The following is a 23,576-nucleotide window of genomic DNA, read 5'->3' on the forward strand; positions in this document are numbered from 1 at the left end:
GGAGGGGCAAATACAGACAGCCGAAGGCAGGGCCGTCTGTCTGAGCGCGGAGAGGGCGGAGCCAAAAATCACAGGTGCTGCCAGTCGATGGCGACCAGCGTCTGATTGGCCTCCTGAGCGTGGCCGATGACTCAGCGACGCCGTGTGACGCCACAGACGCTCGATCTTCCTGTAACGCTCAGAACCAGATGGAGGGGGTTCCCCCGCCTGCAGGGACACACAGGTGGACACACAGGTAAACACACACGTTAACACAGAGGTAAACAAACACCTGTATGATGTGTGTGTGAACACCTACTTGAGGCCCTGGTCCGTCTCTCCGTAGTCGTCCAGGTACGGAGGAGGATAGAAACAGCCCTTTGTTTACCTGCAACAAACAACACCTGGCTCTCTCTGACCCTGCACACGCACACGCACACACACACACAGTACGCTCAGTAGCAGTAAAAGTACCCACAGTAGCAGTAATATAACTGCACTCAGACCAAACACTAATTTAATCCTTTCGCTTTCATAAACCCAACCCACCATCACCACTGCTGTTTGAACCCAAAACAAACCTCTTGTGATTTAATTGTAATAAAAGTATCAAACTGATGATGAAATATCATGAGCTGATTTTTACATATACATAATATATATATATATATATATATATATATATATATATTACACACACACAAGTACATACATCATGCTTTGTCAGGTCTGTTAGCAAGATGACAACAAATGTTTTCTGAATGGAGTGTGGCTCATCAGGGCTATGCTACGCTAACACGTTCACAGTAAAGTACAACGGCACAGTACAAGTACAACAACGAGTCAAGTAGTAGTAGCAGCAGTACTTCAGCAGAGTACAGGTGTGTTACCTGAGGAAGAGGCCTAGGCCGGCTCCACAGGTGAAGGTGTGGGCGGTGCAGGCTCCTACGTCCTCTCCGTCCACCTCCGTCTGACAGCAGTAACTCTGAGAACACAACATAGAGCCACAGACCAGACACAGGGTGGGAGCCCGAGACTTGTCTCCTCCTGACCGCGGACACCTGCACAGGTAACACAGGGGTAACACGCAGGTAAAACACAGATACAGCCCACAGGTAACGCACAGGTAAAACATACAAGTAAAGCGGGTGGTGATGGTGCAGTGGATAAGACGCATGCCTTTGGTGTGGTTCAACTCCCCACTGTGACACATCTACCAATGTGTCCCTGAGCAAGACACTTATCCCCTACTTGCTCAAGAGGCGTGCGACCTCTGACATTTATAGCAACTGTAAGTCGCTTTGGAAAAAAACGTCAGCTAAATGAATAAATGTAAAGCGCACAGGTAAAGCACAAGTAAAGCGCACAGGTAAAACACATGTAAAGCACTGGTAAAGCACACAGGTAAAACACACAAGTAAAGCATACAGGTAAAGCACAAGTAAAACGTACAAGTAAAGCACACGTAAAATGCACAAGTAAAGCAAACAGGTAAAGCACACGTAAAACCCACAGGTACAGCACACAGGTAAAGCACAAGTAAAAAGCACAAGTAAAAAGCACACAGGTAAAGCACAAGTAAAACGTACAAGTTAAGCATACGTAAAACCCACAGGTACAGCACACAGGTAAAGCACAAGTAAAAGCACAAGTAAAGCACACAGGTAAAACATAAGTAAAACGCACAGGTAAAGCACAAGTAAAACGTACAAGTAAAGCACACGTAAAACGCACAAGTAAAGCACACAGATAAAGCACAAGTAAAAAGCACAGGTACAGCACACAGGTAAAGCACAAGTAAAACGCACAAGTAAAACACAGTTAAAGCACAAGTAAAACGTACAAGTAAAGCACACGTAAAACGCACAAGTAAAGCACACAGGTAAAGCATACAAACACACGTAAAACGCACAAGTAAAGCACACGTAAAACGCACAGGTAAAAAGTACAAGTAAAACACAGGTAAAGCACAAGTAAAACACAGGTAAAGCACAAGTAAAACACAGGTAAAGCACAAGTAAAACGTACAAGTAAAGCACACGTAAAACGCACAAGTAAAGCACACAGATAAAGCACAAGTAAAAAGCACAGGTACAGCACACAGGTAAAGCACAAGTAAAACGCACAAGTAAAACACACAGTTAAAGCACAAGTAAAACGTACAAGTAAAGCACACGTAAAACGCACAAGTAAAGCACACAGGTAAAGCATACAAACACACGTAAAACGCACAAGTAAAGCACACGTAAAACGCACAGGTAAAAAGCACAAGTAAAACACAGGTAAAGCACAAGTAAAACACAGGTAAAGCACAAGTAAAACACAGGTAAAGCACAAGTAAAACACAGGTAAAGCACAGGTAAAGCACAAGTAAAGCACAGGTAAAGCACAAGTAAAACACAGGTAAAGCACAAGTAAAACACAGGTAAAACGCACAGGTAAAACACAGGTAAAACGCACAGGTAAAACGCACAGGTAAAACGCACAGGTAAAACGCACAGGTAAAACTCAGGTAAAACGCACAAGTAAAGCGGGTGGTGATGGGGAAGTGGATAAGACGCATGCCTGTTGTGTGACAGACCTGGGTTTAACTACCCACTGTGAAACATCCACCAATATGTCCCTGAGCAAGACACTTAACACCTAGTTGCTCCAGAGGCGTGTGACCTCTGACAAAAAACATCAGTTAAATGAATAAATGTAAATGTAAAGCACAAGTATAAGGCAAAGGTAAAATGAACAGGTAAAGCACAGATAGTGTGTATACTATAGATTGTGTACAGTGTGTATAATGTGTATTTTGTGTGTATAGTGTGTATATTGTGTATACACACTGCATACTTGTTGGTCTTCATATTTAAATGTGTACAGTATCTCACAAAAGTGAGTACACCCCTCACATCTTTATAAATATCTGATTGTCTCTTTTCATGTGACAACACTGAAGAAATGACACTTTGCTCCAGTGTAAAGTAGTGAGCGTACAGCTTGTATAACAGTGTAGAGTAGTGAGCGTGCAGCTTGTATAACAGTGTAAAGTAGTGAGCGTACAGCTTGTAGAACAGTGTAAAGTAGTGAGCGTACAGCTTGTAGAACAGTGTAAAGTAGTGAGCGTACAGCTTGTATAACAGTGTAGAGTAGTGAGCGTGCAGCTTGTATAACAGTGTAGAGTAGTGAGCGTGCAGCTTGTATAACAGTGTAAAGTAGTGAGCGTGCAGCTTGTATAACAGTGTAAAGTAGTGAGCGTGCAGCTTGTATAACAGCGTAAAGTAGTGAGCGTGCAGCTTGTATAACAGCGTAAAGTAGTGAGCGTACAGCTTGTGCAGCTTGTATAACAGTGTAGAGTAGTGAGCGTGCAGCTTGTATAACAGTGTAAAGTAGTGAGCGTGCAGCTTGTATAACAGTGTAAAGTAGTGAGCGCGCAGCTTGTATAACAGTGTAAAATAGTGAGCGTGCAGCTTGTATAACAGTGCAGAGTAGTGAGCGTGCAGCTTGTATAACAGTGCAGAGTAGTGAGCGTGCAGCTTGTATAACAGTGTAAAGTAGTGAGCGTACAGCTTGTATAACAGTGTAAAGTAGTGAGCGTGCAGCTTGTATAACAGTGTAAAGTAGTGAGCGTGCAGCTTGTATAACAGCGTAAAGTAGTGAGCGTACAGCTTGTATAACTGTAAAGTAGTGAGCGTGCAGCTTGTATAACAGCGTAAAGTAGTGAGCGTACAGCTTGTATAACAGCGTAAAGTAGTGAGCGTGCAGCTTGTATAACAGTGTAAAATAGTGAGCGTACAGCTTGTATAACAGCGTAAAGTAGTGAGCGTGCAGCTTGTATAACAGCGTAAAATAGTGAGCGAGCAGCTTGTATAACTGTAAAGTAGTGAGCGTGCAGCTTGTATAACAGCGTAAAGTAGTGAGCGTACAGCTTGTATAACAGCGTAAAGTAGTGAGCGTGCAGCTTGTATAACAGTGTAAAATAGTGAGCGTGCAGCTTGTATAACAGTGTAAATCTGCTGTCCCCTCAAAATAACACATCACAGCTGTCTAAACCGCTGGTGAGTGAGAACACCCCTAAGAAAGTCATATTACACAGGTACTGTAAAAGATGTGAAACAGAACAAAGGGAGCGTGTTGCTCTACAAAGGAGGTGAAGCAGCAAATATTGGCACACCGGCTCACTGTACATCCGTCTACTGCAGAGTCTCCATCCACAACCTGGAGGAGGAACTGCACATGAGTGTATTAAATAAAGAGTACAATGTTTACGTAATATCCTACATTCATTATAATTTCATGTAATAGTATACTTTTTACCACTTGTTGAGTATTAAATCCAGTTCCAGCTGGTTAATTTCTGTGGGTTGTTTTTATTTAATCTTTGTGCAGGAAAGAGGCTCTACTGTTGTCTTAAAGGTTACCGGCACACTGCTCATAGGCCATCTGTTTTACTGTGCTTTCAGACCAAAAGCGAAGCGAGCGTTCGGGGCGGTGTGTTTACAAAGTCAATGCAAAGACGCGTAGAGCCGTGATTTCCTGTTGGGCGGCGCAAAGCGATGTGAAGGGGGCGGTGCTGGCGACGCAAAGGGAATGCAAAGGCCTTTGCGTGAGTTGGAAATTTCCAACTCGAGCAAAATTTTTGCCGGTTGTAATCGCCTGCTCGTGTTGTGTGTGAACACTTTCAGCAAATGTACTCACGCAAGGATTAAATATGCGTTTGGCCTGAAAGCACCATTAGAAGCACATGTGAGAGCCCGGTGTGGGCGGAGCTAATGAGCAGCCTGCAGCAGAGGGGAGAGCTCAAACACAAACTATCTGTTTTATTAAATCACTACTGTATATTGGGTTTACAGGGTGTACTTTGTGTGTCCAGTGTGTGTACTTTGTGTATGCAGTGTGTACTTTGTGTGTCCAGTGTGTGTACTCTGTGTGTCCAGTGTGTGTACTCTGTGTATGCAGTGTGTGTACTTTGTGTGTCCAGTGTGTGTACTTTGTGTGTCCAGTGTGTGTACTCTGTGTATGCAGTGTGTGTACTCTGTGTACTTTGTGTGTGTACTTTGTGTATGCAGTGTGTGTACTCTGTGTACTTTGTGTGTGTACTTTGTGTGTCCAGTGTCTGTACTTTGTGTGTCCAGTGTGTGTACTTTGTGTGTCCAGTGTGTGTACTTTGTGTATGCAGTGTGTGTACTTTGTGTATGCAGTGTGTGTACTTCGTGTGTCCAGTGTGTGTACTTTGTGTGTCTAGTGTGTGTACTTTGTGTATGCAGTGTCTGTACTTTGTGTGTCCAGTGTGTGTACTTTGTGTGTCCAGTGTGTGTACTTTGTGTGTCCAGTGTGTGTACTTTGTGTATGCAGTGTCTGTACTCTGTGTATGCAGTGTCTGTACTTTGTGTGTCCAGTGTCTGTACTTTGTGTGTCCAGTGTCTGTACTTTGTGTATGCAGTGTGTGTACTCTGTGTATGCAGTGTGTGTACTCTGTGTATGCAGTGTGTGTACTCTGTGTATGCAGTGTCTGTACTTTGTGTATGCAGTGTCTGTACTCTGTGTATGCAGTGTGTGTACTCTGTGTATGCAGTGTGTGTACTCTGTGTGTCCAGTGTGTGTACTTTGTGTATGCAGTGTGTACTGACGTGAAGCTGGACGCCTGGTTTATCAGGGCGCTGTAATCTTCAGGCAGTTCGATCAGTCGGTTCGACTCTCTGGGGAACCTGACGATGACTCCGCCCCCCTGCAGCGTCTGTCTCACACCTGGATGACAACACCACCTGTACCACACACACACACACACACACACACAGAGCAGGTGAGTCTTCCTGTTTCCTGCACTGTTAAGTAAAGACGGCTGATGACTGAACCCCTGATCCACACAGTGTTCTCCTGCAGCATCGTCAACACACCTTATTTTAACCATCTAAGAGCACGGCGTGAAGCGCGTGGCGCAGTTTGTTTGGGGCGTGTCCAACTCTAACGGTGATAGTTTGGTGGTGGAAAAATGGCCAGCGCGCCGGCGTGTTGTTTGGGCTCAGTCTGTGAGTTTAGGGCGGAACATGAAACAAACCAATCAGCTTTACTAAAACCATCAGTGGACTGAATCTCAGACTGACAGCGGGGGTGAAGGTCGAAGGTCACATCTCTCCCTCCTCCACTGGTTTACTGATGTTTCTTTACCGTTTCCTTTCCTGATCAGAGGCTGCTGTCAGCCGTTTAAACGTTTCCATGTGCAGTAAAGTCATGACAAATATGGTGGGGCATTATCACAACTAAAACTGTAGTTAGAAACAGTGTTACCTGTGTGTGTGTTACCTGTGTGTGTGTTACCTGTGTGTGTGTGTTACCTGTGTGTGTGTGTTACCTGTGTGTGTGTTACCTGTGTGTGTGTTACCTGTGTGTGTGTTACCTGTGTGTGTGTTACCTGTGTGTGTGTTACCTGTGTGTGTTACCTGTGTGTGTGTTACCTGTGTGTGTGTTACCTGTGTGTGTGTGTTACGTGTGTGTGTTACCTGTGTGTGTTACGTGTGTGTGTGTTACGTGTGTGTGTTACCTGTGTGTGTGTTACCTGTGTGTGTGTTACCTGTGTGTGTGTTACGTGTGTGTGTTACCTGTGTGTGTGTTACGTGTGTGTGTGTTACCTGTGTGTGTGTTACCTGTGTGTGTGTTACCTGTGTGTGTGTTACCTGTGTGTGTGTTACCTGTGTGTGTTACCTGTGTGTGTGTTACCTGTGTGTGTGTTACCTGTGTGTGTGTGTTACCTGTGTGTGTGTTACCTGTGTGTGTGTTACGTGTGTGTGTTACCTGTGTGTGTGTTACCTGTGTGTGTGTTACGTGTGTGTGTTACCTGTGTGTGTTACCTGTGTGTGTGTGTTACCTGTGTGTGTGTTACCTGTGTGTGTGTTACGTGTGTGTGTTACCTGTGTGTGTGTTACCTGTGTGTGTGTTACGTGTGTGTGTTACCTGTGTGTGTTACCTGTGTGTGTGTGTTACCTGTGTGTGTTACCTGTGTGTGTGTGTTACCTGTGTGTGTGTTACCTGTGTGTGTGTTACCTGTGTGTGTGTTACGTGTGTGTGTTACCTGTGTGTGTGTGTTACCTGTGTGTGTGTTACGTGTGTGTGTTACCTGTGTGTGTTACCTGTGTGTGTTACCTGTGTGTGTGTGTTACCTGTGAATGAAGGGCTCCAGCAGTGTGTACTGGCTCTGGTGGAGCTGCAGCAGGTTGGAGGGCAGACTGAGGTAGCTGCACAGCGCCTCCCACTGACCAGGACCTGCAACTACACACAAAGTGAACCACAGTGTGAGGGTCATCCAGCTGCTCTCTGAGGTCTCATCACATCAATGACTTGTTTTATTGATGAGTCTGACAGAGCAGCTGGTCTCTGAACTCTCTGTCCTCCTGAACACCTCTTCAGACATCTTAGTTCATCAGCACGTTTTCTACTTAAGCCCTGGAGCTGTGTGTGTGTGCAGTTACCCAGCAGGTCAGCAGGTGGCGCTGTAGAGTTCAGGTAGTGGAAGAAGAGGGCAGCAGCTCGGAGGAACGGCAGCACGCCGGCTTTAACACAACGAAGCAGCTGCCAGCCAGAGGTCACTTCAGGTAACACACTGCCAACACACATTTCCCCTGCATTCAGTGACACTCATGTACTCTAAGTATTTATATATACACTGCTCAAACAAATAAAGGGAACACAAACAACACAATGTAACTCCAAGTCAATCACACTCCTGTGAAATCAAACTGTCCACTTAGGAAGCAACACTGATTGACAATCAATTTCACATGCTGTTGTGCAAATGGAATAGACAACAGGTGGAAATTATAGGCAATTAGCAAGACACCCCCAATAAAGGAGTGGTTCTGCAGGTGGAGACCACACTTCTCAGTTCCTGTGCTTCCTGGCTGATGTTTTGTCACTTTTGAATGCTGGCGGTGCTTTCACTCTAGTGGTAGCATGAGACGGAGTCTACAACCCACACAAGTGGCTCAGGTAGTGCAGCTCATCCAGGATGGCACATCAATGCGAGCTGTGGCAAGAAGGTTTGCTGTGTCTGTCAGCGTAGCGTCCAGAGCACGGAGGCGCTACCAGGAGACAGGCCAGTACATCAGGAGACGTGGAGGAGGCCGTAGGAGGGCGACAATCCAGCAGCAGGACCGCTACCTCCGCCTTTGTGCAAGGAGGAGCAGGAGGAGCAGGAGGAACACTGCCAGAGCCCTGCAAAATGACCTCCAGCAGGCCACAAATGTGCATGTGTCTGCTCAAACGGTCAGAAACAGACTCCATGAGGGTGGTACGAGGGCCCGACGTCCACAGGAGGGGGCTGCGCTTACAGCCCAACACCGTGCAGGACGTTTGGCATTTGCCAGAGAACACCAAGATTGGCGCCACTGGCGTCCTGTGCTCTTCACAGATGAAAGCAGGTTCACACTGAGCACATGTGACAGACGTGACAGAGTCTGGAGACGCCGTGGAGAACGTTCTGCTGCCTGCAACATCCTCCAGCATGACCGGTTTGGCGGTGGGTCAGTAATGGTGTGGGGTGGCATTTCTTTGGGGGGGCCGCACAGACCTCCATGTGCTCGCCAGAAGTAGGCAGCATTGATGCTATGGACCGACCCGCCCGTTCCCCAGACCTGAATCAAATTGAGCACATGTGGGACATCATGTCTCGCTCCATCCACCAACGCCACGTTGCACCACAGACTGTCCTGTTGGCGGATGCTTTAGTCCAGGTCTAGGAGGAGATAATTTTTGTGTGATTTTGTTGTCAGCACATTCAACTATGTAAAGAAAGGAGTATTTAATGAGATTATTTCATTCATTCAGATGTAGGATGTGTTATTTTAGTGTTCCCTTTATTTTTTTGAGCAGTGTAGTTCAGTGGTATTTAGAAAGACTGAGAAGTTGGAGGCCCAAAAGTGACCCAGATAATAAAAATCAATCAATTATATGTAAACATGAATAAACAGATTACTGGGCAGGAGGATTACTTATTTCTAAATACACACACATACAGTCTATGAACATCAATCAGTAAATACAGAAAACATCTGTTTTCCACTGACCATGTAAATATGTATGTAATCTTTTGTTTGGATGAACTTACTTCTTAATCCCCGTATCTCTGATAAATCTGCCTTCTGATTTCTGTTGGTCAGTAGTTTCTAATAATTCTAAGTTTCCACATGAAAGACGACTCTTTTCACTGAACACCTGGGCCCTGTGCTACGAAGCAGCACGTAAGCTCAGCCAGGTAACTTCAGGTGTAACCCTGGGTAGGTGTGACCGCTGGGCCTGATTGGCCGATATCCCGGGGACGTTCAACCTGCTTCGTAGTCCAGGGCGACGGCAGGTGACTCACCTGTATGTGTGAGTGTGTGTGCTGACCTGCCCAGGTGTTTCCTCAGCGTGGTGTACAGCTGACAGGTGAGTTCCTCCTCCTCTGATCCCCCACTGTCCTGATCCATACACACCTCCTCTACAGACAGACAGGTGAGAGAGAGACAGACAGGTGAGAGACAGACAGGTGAGAGACAGACAGACAGGTGACACAGACGAGACACAGACAGACAGGTGACACAGACGAGAGACAGACGAGAGACAGACAGGTGACAGAAAGACAGGGGAGAGAGACAGGTGAGAGACAGACAGGTGAGACACAGAGACAGGTGAGAGACAGACAGGTGACACAGACGAGAGACAGGTGAGAGAGAGACAGACAGATGAGGGACAAGTGAGAGACAGACAGACAGGTGACACAGAAAGACAGGTGAGACACAGACAGACAGGTGACACAGACGAGAGACAGACAGGTGAGAGAGAGACAGACAGATGAGGGACAAGTGAGAGACAGACAGACAGGTGACACAGAAAGACAGGTGAGACTCAGACAGACAGGTGAGAGAGAGAGACAGGTGTGTTCGTGTGTGTGTTTTGTGTGTGTCTGAGTCACCTGTGGTGGAGGTGAGCAGGATCTGAACCACGTGAGCCACAGTGACCAGGTGAAGGAGGTGGAGGTGGGCCGAGTCCACCACTATACACCCTGATTGGTCCAGACTATGAACTGAGTTGTAGGACAACACAACGTAAACCTGCAGAGACAGAGAAATCATAAATCCAGATTCAATCCTTTGTTTTCATAACGCTGTCAGGAACCTGCCTCAGAGTGCAGAGTACAAACATAGCGTAACTGGTTATCTGGATTCACACTGGATTTACACTGACATTTAACTGGATTTACACTGACATTTAACTGGATTTACACTGACATTTAACTGGATTTACACTGGATTTACACTGACATTTAACTGGATTTACACTGAGGGTTCACTGGATTTACACTGAAAAGTTATGTGGATTTACACTGACGGTTCACTGGATTTACACTGACGGTTCACTGGATTTACACTGAGGGTTCACTGGATTTACACTGAGGGTTCACTGGATTTACACTGAAAAGTTATGTGGATTCACACTGACTGTTAACTGGATTTACACTGAGGGTTCACTGGATTTACACTGAGGGTTCACTGGATTTACACTGACGGTTCACTGGATTTACACTGAAAAGTTATGTGGATTCACACTGACGGTTCACTGGATTTACACTGACGGTTCACTGGATTTACACTGAAAAGTTATGTGGATTCACACTGACTGTTAACTGGATTTACACTGACGGTTCACTGGATTTACACTGAGGGTTCACTGGATTTACACTGACTGTTAACTGGATTTACACTGACGGTTCACTGGATTCACACTGACTGTTAACTGGATTCATAGTACTGGAACATTTCATACCATATTGCTGATATTTGCTCCTGAGTGAAAGTTAATGTGGTGTTAAACTTTTCTTTCTGGTCAGATGCTAAACAGTGGATCACTTCACCAATCTGAGGCAGAACATTAAAAATAAATATGACAATCTTTTTTCAGTCCCTTTTTCTTATATAAAGGGATTATTATTATATTGCAATAATTATCCTTATTGTATTATTGCCCAGCACTAATTGAAACTAAAAGTCAACTGGACTATCTTGGAGGGGAAGAGATGAAACTCACCAGCAGGTGAAACATGTCGATGTCGAGGATACACGGAATGTTTTCTACCTGAGAGTCTGGAACCAGGGCTACAACACACACACATATATATAGAACTGTTAATCACTGACTGTGCTGTACTGTGAGCGTGTACTGAGAGTGTGTACTGTGTGTACACTGAGAGTGTGTACTGTGTGTACTGCGAGTGTGTACTGTGAGCGTGTACTGAGAGTGTGTACTGTGTGTACACTGAGAGTGTGTACTGTGTGCATTGTCAGTGTGTACTGTGTGTACTGAGAGTGTGTACTGTGTGCATTGTCAGTGTGTACTGTGTGTACTGTGAGCGTGTACTGTGAGCGTGTACTGTGAGCGTGTACTGTGTGTACTGTGAGCGTGTACTGTGTATACTGTGAGCGTGTACTGTGTGTACTGTGAGCGTGTACTGTGTGTGTACTGTGTGTACTGTGAGCGTGTACTGTGTGTACTGTGAGCGTGTACTGTAAGCGTGTACTGTGAGCGTGTACTGTAAGCGTGTACTGTGAGCGTGTACTGTGTGTACTGTGAGCGTGTACTGTGTGTACTGTGAGCGTGTACTGTGAGCGTGTACTGTGAGCGTGTACTGTGTGTACTGTGAGCGTGTACTGTGTGTACTGTGAGCGTGTACTGTGTGTACTGTGAGCGTGTACTGTGTGTACTGTGAGCGTGTACTGAGAGTGTGTACTGTGTGTACACTGAGAGTGTGTACTGTGTGCATTGTCAGTGTGTACTGTGTGTACTGTGAGCGTGTACTGAGGGTGTGTACTGTGTGCATTGTCAGTGTGTACTGTGTGTACTGTGAGCGTGTACTGAGAGTGTGTACTGTGAGCGTGTACTGTGTGTACTGTGAGCGTGTACTGTGTATACTGTGAGCGTGTACTGTGTGTGTACTGTGAGCGTGTACTGTGTGTACTGTGAGCGTGTACTGTGTGTGTACTGTGTGTACTGTGAGCGTGTACTGTGTGTACTGTGAGCGTGTACTGTAAGCGTGTACTGTGAGCGTGTACTGTAAGCGTGTACTGTGAGCGTGTACTGTAAGCGTGTACTGTGAGCGTGTACTGTGTGCGTGTACTGTGAGCGTGTACTGTGAGCGTGTACTGTGTGTACTGTGAGCGTGTACTGTGTGTACTGTGAGCGTGTACTGTGTGCGTGTACTGTGTGTACTGTGAGCGTGTACTGTGTGTACTGTGAGCGTACCTGTGAGCGTGTACTGTGTGTACTGTGAGCGTACCTGTGAGCGTGTACTGTGTATACTGTGAGCGTGTACTGTGTGTACTGTAAGAGTACCTGTGAGCGTGTACTGTGTGTACTGTGAGCGTACCTGTGTGTACTGTGAGCGTACCTGTGAGCGTGTACTGTGTGTACTGTGAGCGTGTACTGTGTGTACTGTGAGCGTACCTGTGAGCGTGTACTGTGTGTACTGTGAGCGTGTACTGTGTGTACTGTGAGCGTGTACTGTGTGTACTGTGAGCGTACTGTGTGTACTGTGAGCGTGTACTGTGTGTACTGTGAGCGTGTACTGTAAGCGTGTACTGTGAGCGTGTACTGTAAGCGTGTACTGTGAGCGTGTACTGTGTGTACTGTGAGCGTGTACTGTGAGCGTGTACTGTGTGTACTGTGAGCGTGTACTGTAAGCGTGTACTGTGAGCGTGTACTGTGAGCGTGTACTGTGAGCGTGTACTGTGTGTACTGTGAGCGTGTACTGTAAGCGTGTACTGTGAGCGTGTACTGTAAGCGTGTACTGTGAGCGTGTACTGTAAGCGTGTACTGTGAGCGTGTACTGTAAGCGTGTACTGTGAGCGTGTACTGTGTGTACTGTGAGCGTGTACTGTGAGCGTGTACTGTGAGCGTGTACTGTGAGCGTGTACTGTGTGTACTGTGAGCGTGTACTGAGAGTGTGTACTGTGTGTACACTGAGAGTGTGTACTGTGTGTACACTGAGAGTGTGTACTGTGTGCATTGTCAGTGTGTACTGTGTGTACTGAGAGTGTGTACTGTGTGCATTGTCAGTGTGTACTGTGAGCGTGTACTGAGGGTGTGTACTGTGTGCATTGTCAGTGTGTACTGTGTGTACTGTGAGCGTGTACTGTGAGCGTGTACTGTGTGTACTGTGAGCGTGTACTGTGTGTGTACTGTGAGCGTGTACTGTGTGTGTACTGTGAGCGTGTACTGTGTGTGTACTGTGTGTACTGTGAGCGTGTACTGTGTGTACTGTGAGCGTGTACTGTGTGTACTGTGAGCGTGTACTGTAAGCGTGTACTGTGAGCGTGTACTGTAAGCGTGTACTGTGAGCGTGTACTGTGTGTACTGTGAGCGTGTACTGTGTGCGTGTACTGTGAGCGTGTACTGTGTGTACTGTGAGCGTGTACTGTGTGTACTGTGAGCGTGTACTGTGTGCGTGTACTGTGTGTACTGTGAGCGTACCTGTGAGCGTGTACTGTGTGCGTACCTGTGAGCGTGTACTGTGTGTACTGTCAGCGTGTACTGTGTGTACTGTGAGCGTGTACTGTGTGTACTGTGAGAGTACCTGTGAGCGTGTACTGTGTGTACTGTGAGCGTGTACTGTGTGTACTGTGAGCGTACCTGTGAGCGTGTACTGTGTGTACTGTGAGCGTGTACTGTGTGTACTGTAAGAGTACCTGTGAGCGTGTACTGTGTGTACTGTGAGCGTGTACTGTGTGTACTGTGAGCGTACCTGTGTGTACTGTGAGCGTACCTGTGAGCGTGTACTGTGAGCGTGTACTGTGTGTACTGTGAGCGTGTACTGTGTGTACTGTGAGCGTGTACTGTGTGTACTGTGAGCGTGTACTGTGTGTACTGTGAGCGTGTACTGTGTGTACTGTGAGCGTGTACTGTGTGTACTGTGAGCGTGTACTGTAAGCGTGTACTGTGAGCGTGTACTGTAAGCGTGTACTGTGAGCGTGTACTGTAAGCGTGTACTGTGAGCGTGTACTGTGTGTACTGTGAGCGTGTACTGTGAGCGTGTACTGTGTGTACTGTGAGCGTGTACTGTGTGTACTGTGAGCGTGTACTGTAAGCGTGTACTGTGAGCGTGTACTGTGAGCGTGTACTGTGAGCGTGTACTGTAAGCGTGTACTGTGAGCGTGTACTGTGTGTACTGTGAGCGTGTACTGTGAGCGTGTACTGAGAGTGTGTACTGTGTGTACACTGAGAGTGTGTACTGTGTGCATTGTCAGTGTGTACTGTGTGTACTGAGAGTGTGTACTGTGTGCATTGTCAGTGTGTACTGTGAGCGTGTACTGAGGGTGTGTACTGTGTGCATTGTCAGTGTGTACTGTGTGTACTGTGAGCGTGTACTGTGAGCGTGTACTGTGAGCGTGTACTGTGTGTACTGTGAGCGTGTACTGTGTGTGTACTGTGAGCGTGTACTGTGTGTGTACTGTGAGCGTGTACTGTGTGTGTACTGTGTGTACTGTGAGCGTGTACTGTGTGTACTGTGAGCGTGTACTGTAAGTACTGTGAGCGTGTACTGTAAGCGTGTACTGTGAGCGTGTACTGTAAGCGTGTACTGTGAGCGTGTACTGTAAGCGTGTACTGTGAGCGTGTACTGTGTGTACTGTGAGCGTGTACTGTGAGCGTGTACTGTGAGCGTGTACTGTGAGCGTGTACTGTGAGCGTGTACTGTGTGTACTGTGAGCGTGTACTGTGTGTACTGTGAGCGTGTACTGTGAGCGTGTACTGTGTGTACTGTGAGCGTGTACTGTGTGTACTGTGAGCGTGTACTGTGTGTACTGTGAGCGTACCTGTGAGCGTGTACTGTGTGTACTGTCAGCGTGTACTGTGTGTACTGTGAGCGTGTACTGTGTGTACTGTGAGCGTGTACTGTGTGTACTGTGAGCGTGTACTGTGTGTACTGTAAGAGTACCTGTGAGCGTGTACTGTGTGTACTGTGAGCGTGTACTGTGTACTGTGAGCGTACCTGTGAGCATGTACTGTGTGTACTGTGAGCATGTACTGTGTGTACTGTGAGCGTGTACTGTGTGTACTGTGAGCGTACCTGTGTGTACTGTGAGCGTACCTGTGAGCGTGTACTGTGTGTACTGTGAGCGTACCTGTGAGCGTGTACTGTGTGTACTGTGAGCGTGTACTGTGTGTACTGTGAGCGTACCTGTGAGCGTGTACTGTGTGTACTGTGAGCGTGTACTGTGAGCGTGTACTGTGAGCGTGTACTGTGTGTACTGTGAGCGTGTACTGTGTGTACTGTGAGCGTGTACTGTGTGTACTGTGAGCGTGTACTGTGAGCGTGTACTGTGAGCGTGTACTGTGTGTACTGTGAGCGTGTACTGTGTGTACTGTGAGCGTACCTGTGAGCAGCCTGATGAAGTGTGTGTGACTTGCTCTCAGTGGAGATGCAGTCCAACAGGATGAACTGAACCTGGCGAGCGCGCTCAGACAGTCGTCCTGTAACACAGTCAGGTGACGCAGCTTGAGACAGTTTGGCTTTGCAGAGTTTTTTACAGCGCTGCCAGTCAGGTCTCCCCCTGACATGTAAAGTTTTAGTTTTACTGCACAACGCATGAAATGTACATGGAATCTTCACATTGGAATATACAACAGAGAGATAAGAAACACTCAGAGGCTCAGCTTGACTACAGTAGCTACAGAAATTCAGACCATCACAAAGTAGGCCAGGAAAAACAGACAACTGGCCAGCACAAGAAAGGCGTTTTGTTGGACTTACGACAGGAGACAGCTGGACGGCGGTGAATATTATACTGAGCGGCGGTATAGAGAAGGATTAGTTTGTGGCCGGTACGGTGAAAGAACGAGATTCTGGATGACTCGAACGTCAGTTTTTTGGCTTCATCTAACAAGAGCGTGTTGCTCCGCCGCTTACGACCCTCTCTCGTTGTGCGTTGATGAAATAACAGCCACAGCTCTAACACACCTGCACCTGAGACAAACACGGCTGACTACATGATGACTGATTACAGATCAGCTGCAGGTTGAGCGGTGACCTCATCCCCGCCCTTCTTGTCCAATCGGACGGCCCGTCTCTACTTGTGTGTGGTTGGGTCTCTGTAAAGGACATCAGAGTGTGACATGAAAAGAGCTGAGAGGTAGCTGTTGTAAACCGAGTTGTCCTGTGTTACCTGTCGGCAAGGTAAACTTCCAAACAGCGGCTTCTCCTCATCCATCAGGAGGCGCTCTGCAAACAAACACACTGTCAGCACGACCTTTGACCTCTCAGGTGCGTCTCTGTCTGCGTGCACCTGTCAGGTGTGTACATACCTATACTCTGGATGGTGTAGGCACAGGTGGACCAGATCAGCACCGGGACTCTGTGGTCCTGTTCGTTGGGGTTCACCTTCAGCCCCACCTTGTAGGTCGACATGCTGAAGGTGGTGATCATCTCGCTGATGCTGCTGGAGAACGGGTTCCTGAGGGAGACAGTGACATCACTGCTGACATCATGCAGGTGGTGGGACCAATGATCCACACCACGTTCACTTTATATAGGTAAACATTTAGCAGCACTGCGGTTCTTTAATCCAGACTGGGTCTAGAACCAAACGTTCTGCATCTTAGCTTAGCATGTTAGCATGACAACATGTCTTCAGCTGCTTCGTTATTAATTATCAGCACACGTGATCAGCAGAGCCAGAGATCCGAGGCCCGTGATACAGGTAACTGATACAGACAGCTGCTGACTCACTGCGGACTGAAGTCCAATCTGAACCCTTCAGGAACTGCAGGCTCCGCCCCCTCTGCTGCACCTGAGACACACACACACACACACACAGAGTTAAACCACCGCTCACAGAGGTCATGTGACCCCGCCCTCTACACGACTGACAGGTGACTCACCGTCAGACTGCCTCCTGTGGGCGTACTGTAGCGCCGCTATCTGCTGATTGGTTGTTTTAAGCCACGCCTCCAGACTGGGATGATCCACACTGAGAGAAACAGGAAGAAAAACAGTGAGAGCAGGTGTACCCGCGGTGGGGTGTGCGTGTACCCGCGGTGGGGTGTGCGTGTACCCGCGGTCGGGTGTGCGTGTATCCCCGGTCGGGTGTGCGTGTATCCCCGGTCGGGTGTGCGTGTACCCGCGGTCGGGTGTGCGTGTACCCGCGGTCAGGTGTGCGGTCAGGTGTGCGTGTATCCCTGGTCAGGTGTGCGTGTACCCGCGGTCAGGTGTGCGTGTACCAGTGGTCAGGTGTGCGTGTACCCGCGGTCAGGTGTGCGTGTACCAGGGGTCAGGTGTGCGTGTACCTGTGGTCAGGTGTGCGTGTACCTGTGGTCAGGTGTGCGTGTATCCCTGGTCAGGTGTGCGTGTACCTGTGGTCAGGTGTGCGTGTATCCCTGGTCAGGTGTGCGTGTACCTGTGGTCAGGTGTGCGTGTGTACCTGTGGTCAGGTGTGCGTGTACCTGTGGTCAGGTGTGCGTGTGTCCCTGGTCAGGTGTGCGTGTACCTGTGGTCAGGTGTGCGTGTGTCCCTGGTCAGGTGTGCGTGTACCTGTGGTCAGGTGTGCGTGTACCTGTGGTCAGGTGTGCGTGTGTCCCTGGTCAGGTGTGCGTGTACCTGTGGTCAGGTGTGCGTGTGTCCCTGGTCAGGTGTGCGTGTACCTGTGGTCAGGTGTGCGTGTACCTGTGGTCAGGTGTGCGTGTGTCCCTGGTCAGGTGTGCGTGTACCTGTGGTCAGGTGTGCGTGTACCTGTGGTCAGGTGTGCGTGTATCCCTGGTCAGGTGTGCGTGTACCTGTGGTCAGGTGTGCGTGTACCTGTGGTCAGGTGTGCGTGTGTCCCTGGTCAGGTGTGCGTGTACCTGTGGTCAGGTGTGCGTGTATCCCTGGTCAGGTGTGCGTGTATCCCTGGTCAGGTGTGCGTGTATCCCCGGTCGGGTGTGCGTGTATCCCTGGTCAGGTGTGCCTGTGGTCAGGTGTGCGTGTATCCCTGGTCAGGTGTGCGTGTATCCCTGGTCAGGTGTGCGTGTATCCCTGGTCAGGTGTGCGTGTACCTGTGGTCAGGTGTGCGTGTGTGTGGCAGCAGAGGGATGACAGTGTTGCTCAGACACTCGCACAGCGGACACAGGAACTCTCCGTTCTCTACGTCGTAGCTGGTGTGACCTCGAAGACGCTGCTGACGCCTCTGCTCCTTCAGCTGCACCGCCTCAAAGTACCTGAACACACACAGAGACCGTGTGAGTGATAAATTATTGATCTGCTATCAGGGTCAGTCCCGTGTTCACCGCTCACCTCTGCCAGCAGGTGGCATGCATGATGTGTCCACAGCTGGCCGTGTGGACCCCCAGAGACAGGTCAGGGTGCATGAAAAGAGGGTCGTGATGCTCTGCAAAACAGACACACACACGTCAATCATCACCAATTGGTTGCTGTCCTGATGATGTCATCGTGAGGCTCCACCCACCTGGGTCGGGCAGGCCGTGGTGGCGGTTTTTGGACAAAACAGTGGACCTCTGGACAAATGCGGCCAACACCATTGCTCTGCCGTGACCTCTGACCTCCTGCTCCTCCTGACACAAGATGCAGGTCACCAGCTGGCGGCGCTCGACTCCGCCCACTCTCCTAGGACCAACGCACACCTGAGAGACAAAGGACGGCTCCAGACTGGGAGAACTGGGAGGGAGAGATATTTAAACTGATCAACATCATAGCTTTCAATCAGCTGGTGAAAACTAATTCAGATTTATAAGCTGCTGTTCAATGTTGGAGCTTTTTGTGCAGGTACAGGTGTGGACGGGTGTACCCGGTCTCTGCAGCAGCAGAGGTGGAGGCCTCCAGCTCCTCCAGACTCTGCTGGAAGAGTTCTTTGTTCTCGTTGATGAAATGTTTCTGCATCTCAGACATCTGAGCCATGATCTTCTCCCTCCTGAGCCGAGCCATCTCCGCCTTCCTCTTCCTCTCCGCCTTGTCTTTGTCTCGCACCGTCTGCAGGGACACAACACATAAGTTCATGTGAAGAGGTAATCAATAACCAATAATCTCATTCTGATGTGGTACCTCCTCCGGGCCTTGCTCCTGGCTGATGGTGACGGTGGAGGCGGAGGACGTGCGCTCTCTCATCGTCTTGATGTTTGTCACCATCTGCAAACACAAACAAATGTCTCCATCAACAACAGAAACATCCGGACAAACCTTGAGGGGACCGAACGCAACCTTTCACCATGGGAAGGAAAATAACAAGGGTCCAAGGATGGAGCGCCCTGAGGTCCGAGCCCTGCGGGACGCCCTGAGCCCTGCGGGACGCCCTGAGGTCAGAGCCCTGCGGGACGCCCTGAGGTCAGAGCCCTGTGGTCCGAGCCTTGCGGGACGCCCTGAGGTCCGAGCCCTGCCTGACGCCCTGAGGTCCGAGCCCTGCGGGACGCCCTGAGCCCTGCGGGACGCCCTGAGGTCCGAGCCCTGCGGGACGCCCTGAGCCCTGCGGGACGCCCTGAGGTCCGAGCCCTGCGGGACGCCCTGAGGTCAGAGCCCTGCCTGACGCCCTACGAGACGCCCTGAGGTCAGAGCCCTGCCTGACGCCCTGAGGTCCGAGCCCTGCGGGACGCCCTGAGCCCTGCGGGACCTTTAAAACCAGATCTATGACGCCGTGTTGCGGTTGTTCGTCTGTCAGCAGATTAATCAACCGTCTACATCAGCCTCCAGATGTTCACTAACACACTGTGTGGAGTTTATTTTAAAGTTTTAGGTCAGACGCTAACAGGTATGGACAGAACATCATGGTTTCAGTGAAATGAGCCTTTTTCAGATCAAATACGTGATTTTTGATTTATGATGTGACATCAGCGTTTACCTTGAGGATCCAGGTGATCATGTCTTTGTGGACCTCCAAGTGAGGAGCGTTCTGCAGACTCTCCAACAGAGCCAGGACACTTCCTGAAGTGCTGGGAGCCTCACCTGGACCTGAACACACAGGTGATACAGAGAATCGGCTATCTAGTCTCTGATGGCCTGTCGCTGTGTACAAGTGTGTGTACTGTAAGTGTTGTATGTGTACTGTAAGTACTGACGTGTGATCTTGCAGGTGTAGTTGAAGGTGACGTCATCGTCTCCGCTGCTGTTCTCCAGCTGCTGCTGCTCCTCCAGCAGAGCCACACCCACCAGGTGGAGCACCTGTGTACAGAGAGTCATGTCTCCGTCACACACGTTCATTCAGGATACTCACCTTAAACCAAGTCTTCACCCTGACGTTGTGACAGTACAGAGAGAGTACACAGTACACAGTTACCCCCCCGTGAGTCTTACCCTCTGCAGCATGGACTCGGTCCAGCCCCCCCCGCTGGGCTCCACAGCCCACTGCAGCACGGCGCCCTCTACAGCCAGCAGCACGTCACACTGCAGCAGGTTCACCAGGCTGCCGAACAGGGGACAGAGGGGGGGAGGGAGAGGGGGGGGCAAGGCTGATACACACACACACACACACACACACACACGTTACCATGGTGACACACCGATCAATACATTGAGCACAGCCCAGAGACATGACGCAACGGACAGGTGTGTTTACCTGTGTCCTCTCCGTTCTGTCTCCTCAGCTTCCTCTGAGCCTCCTCAGCCTGCAACACACACCGCACGCCGTTACTATGACAACGAACCCAATCAACGACCCGATCAATAACCCGATCAGCGCGTGTACCTTGGACTGGTCGGCTCTGCTGTAGTGATGAAAGTACAGGTTGAAGTGTTTACTCCACTCGGGACGCAGTTCGTACAGTCCTCGACCCGTCACACCTGGCTTCCTGTGAACACAGTACAAATACCAAAGTACTGCAGTGAATGAAGTATAATTAAGGTTGACTGGTGCTTGTTAAGGTGGATGGATTTTTGAAGGGGGCTGTTTCCTCTGTTGATCGGAGTCAGTATCAGGAGTTGGTGTCAGGAAGTGTTTGTATGTGAGGTTACAGCCAATAGAACAGTGATTCACTTCATTAAAAGAACTACATACAGCCCCTTTGGACTGCCGTTTCTTAAGGTGGATGTGTATTTAAGGTGGACGTGTAAAGGACACGGACTGACTTGAACGAAGCCACAATGTCGATGACTCTCTCCAGACCCGTTTCCTTGTTGCCCTGAAGAGACAGAAAAACAGTCAGATAAACTGTCTGTAAACAGGGGGACAGACAGACAGAGAGGCGGACAGACAGACAGGTAGGTGAACAAATAGACAGGTGAACAGACAGGTGGACAGGCGAACAGACAGGTGGACAGACAGACAGGTGAACAGACAGGCAGGTGAACAGACAGGTGGACAGGCGAACAGACAGGTGGACAGGCGAACAGACAGGTGGACAGACCAGGTGGACAGGCGAACAGACAGGTGGACAGACAGGCAGGTGGACAGGCGAACAGACAGGTGGACAGCGAACAGACAGGTGGACAGGCGAACAGACAGGTGGACAGACAGGCAGGTGTCTTACATTCTCTGGCAGAGCCTTCACCAGCTCGCTGTGAGCCATCGGTCTGATTGACAGCTGGTGGATATTTCTCTTCTGACCTCATCCAAAGGTTCCACCTGCTACACCTGTATACACACACACACTTAAACCAACACTTTCTGTCTGTCTACAACCATGCTAGCAGAGCAAATGCTAATATCAGCATGCTAACAATGCTAATGTTTAGCAGGTATCATGTTTACAATCTGAGCATGTTAACATTAGCCAATGAGCACAAACAGAGCACAGCAGAGGCTGATGGGAGTGTCTGCAGGTATGTCTATGTGTCACCATGGTAACAAGACCACATTTCATCGATCCTCTGATTCTGGTTTAAAATCTTTTGTTTTTAAATAAAGTTGAAGCAGCACAGACTCACTGACGACCATGATGATGAGGTGGAGCATCTCCTCGATCAGAGTGTTGTTCTGCTGGACCACATCCTGTCACACACAGTGTAGAGTCAGTAGAGTCTGAGTAGAGTCAGAGTCAGTAGAGTCAGAGTAGAGTCCGAGTCAGTATAGTCAGAGTAGAGTCAGTAGAGTAAGTAGAGTCAGAGTCAGTAGAGTCAGAGTAGAGTCATAGAGTAAGTAGAGTCAGAGTCAGTATAGTCAGAAGTCAGAGTCAAAGACTCAGAGTAGAGTCAGTAGAGTCAGAGTAGAGTCAGTAGAGTCAGTAGAGTCAGAGTATCAGTAGAGTCATATAGTCAGTGTAGAGTCAGTAGAGTCAGTATAGTCAGTGTAGTCAGTGTAGATTAGTAGAGTCAGAGAGTCTGAGTAGAGTCAGAAGAGTCAGTGTAGAGTCAGAGTATAGTCAGTGTAGAGTCAGAGTATAGTCAGAGTAGAGTCAGTATAGTCAGAGTAGAGTCAGTAGAGTCAGTAGAGTCAGTGTAGAGTCAGTAGAGTCAGTGTAAGTCAGTATAGTCAGAGTAGAGTCAGTAGAGTAAGTAGAGTCAGAGTCAGTAGAGTCAGAGTAGAGTCAATAGAGTAAGAGTCAGAGTCAGTATAGTCAGAAGTCAGAGTGTAGTCAGAGTCAGAAGACTCAGAGTAGAGTCAGTAGAGTCAGAGTAGAGTCAGTAGAGTCAGTATAGTCAGTGTAGAGTCAGTAGAGTCAGTATAGTCAGTGTAGTCAGTGTAGAGTTAGTAGAGTCAGAAGAGTCTGAGTAGAGTCAGTGTAGAGTCAGTAGAGTCGTGTAGAGTCAGTAGAGTCAGTGTAGAGACCGAAGAGTCAGTAGAGTCAGTATAGTCAGTAGAGTCAGTGTAGAGTCAGTAGAGTCAGTGTAGAGTCAGTAGAGTCAGTGTAGAGTCAGTAGAGTCAGTATAGTCAGTGAAGAGTCTATAGTCAGTGTAGAGTCAGTAGTCAGTGTAGATCAGTAGAGTCAGAAGATCTGAGTAGAGTCAGTGTAGAGTCAGAGTAGAGTCAGTATAGTCAGAGTAGAGTCAGTAGATCAGAGTATAGTCAGTGTAGAGTCTGAAGAGTCGTGTAGAGTCAGAGTAGAGTCAGTAGAGTCAGTAGAGTCAGAGTAGTCAGTGTAGAGTCAGAAGAGTCAGTATAGTCAGGTAGAGTCAGTAGAGTCAGTATAGTCAGTGTAGAGTCAGAAAGTCAGAGTAGAGTCAGAGTAGAGTCAGTGTACAGTCAGTGTACAGTCAGAGTACAGTCAGAGTACAGTCAGAGTCAGAGTATAGTCAGAGTCAGTAGAGTCAGTGTAGTCAGTAGAGTCAGAAGAGTCTGAGTAGAGTCAGTGTAGAGTCAGAAGAGTCAGTGTAGAGTCAGAGTATAGTCAGAGTATAGTCAGTAGAGTCAGTGTAGAGTCTGAAGAGTCTGAGTAGAGACAGAAGAGTCAGTGTAGAGTCAGAGTAGAGTCAGTAGAGTCAGAGTAGTCAGTGTAGTCAGTGTAGAGTCAGTAGAGTCAGTAGAGTCAGTGTAGAGTCAGTAGAGTCAGAAGAGTCAGTGTAGAGTCAGAGTAGAGTCAGTATAGTCAGAAGAGTCAGTGTAGAGTCAGTGTAGTCAGTGTAGAGTCAGAAGAGTCAGTATAGTCAGTGTAGAGTCAGTATAGTCAGTGTAGAGTCAGTAGAGTCAGTATAGTCAGTGTAGAGTCAGTAGAGTCAGAAGAGTCAGTGTAG

General features: G+C 48.5%; 1 pseudogene; it reads right to left on the minus strand.

The window, feature by feature from the left end:
• Positions 1 to 53: 53 nt before the first annotated feature.
• LOC119884248 lies at positions 54 to 21,492 on the minus strand (annotated as a pseudogene).
• Between the last annotated feature and the right edge of the window lie 2,084 nt (positions 21,493 to 23,576).

The sequence above is a fragment of the Micropterus salmoides genome, unplaced genomic scaffold, assembly GCF_014851395.1.
Source record: "Micropterus salmoides isolate LMB-PRFRI ecotype aquatic unplaced genomic scaffold, ASM1485139v1 Ms_hic_scaffold_3308, whole genome shotgun sequence".
In the NCBI taxonomy this organism is placed as follows: Eukaryota; Metazoa; Chordata; class Actinopteri; order Centrarchiformes; family Centrarchidae; genus Micropterus; species Micropterus salmoides.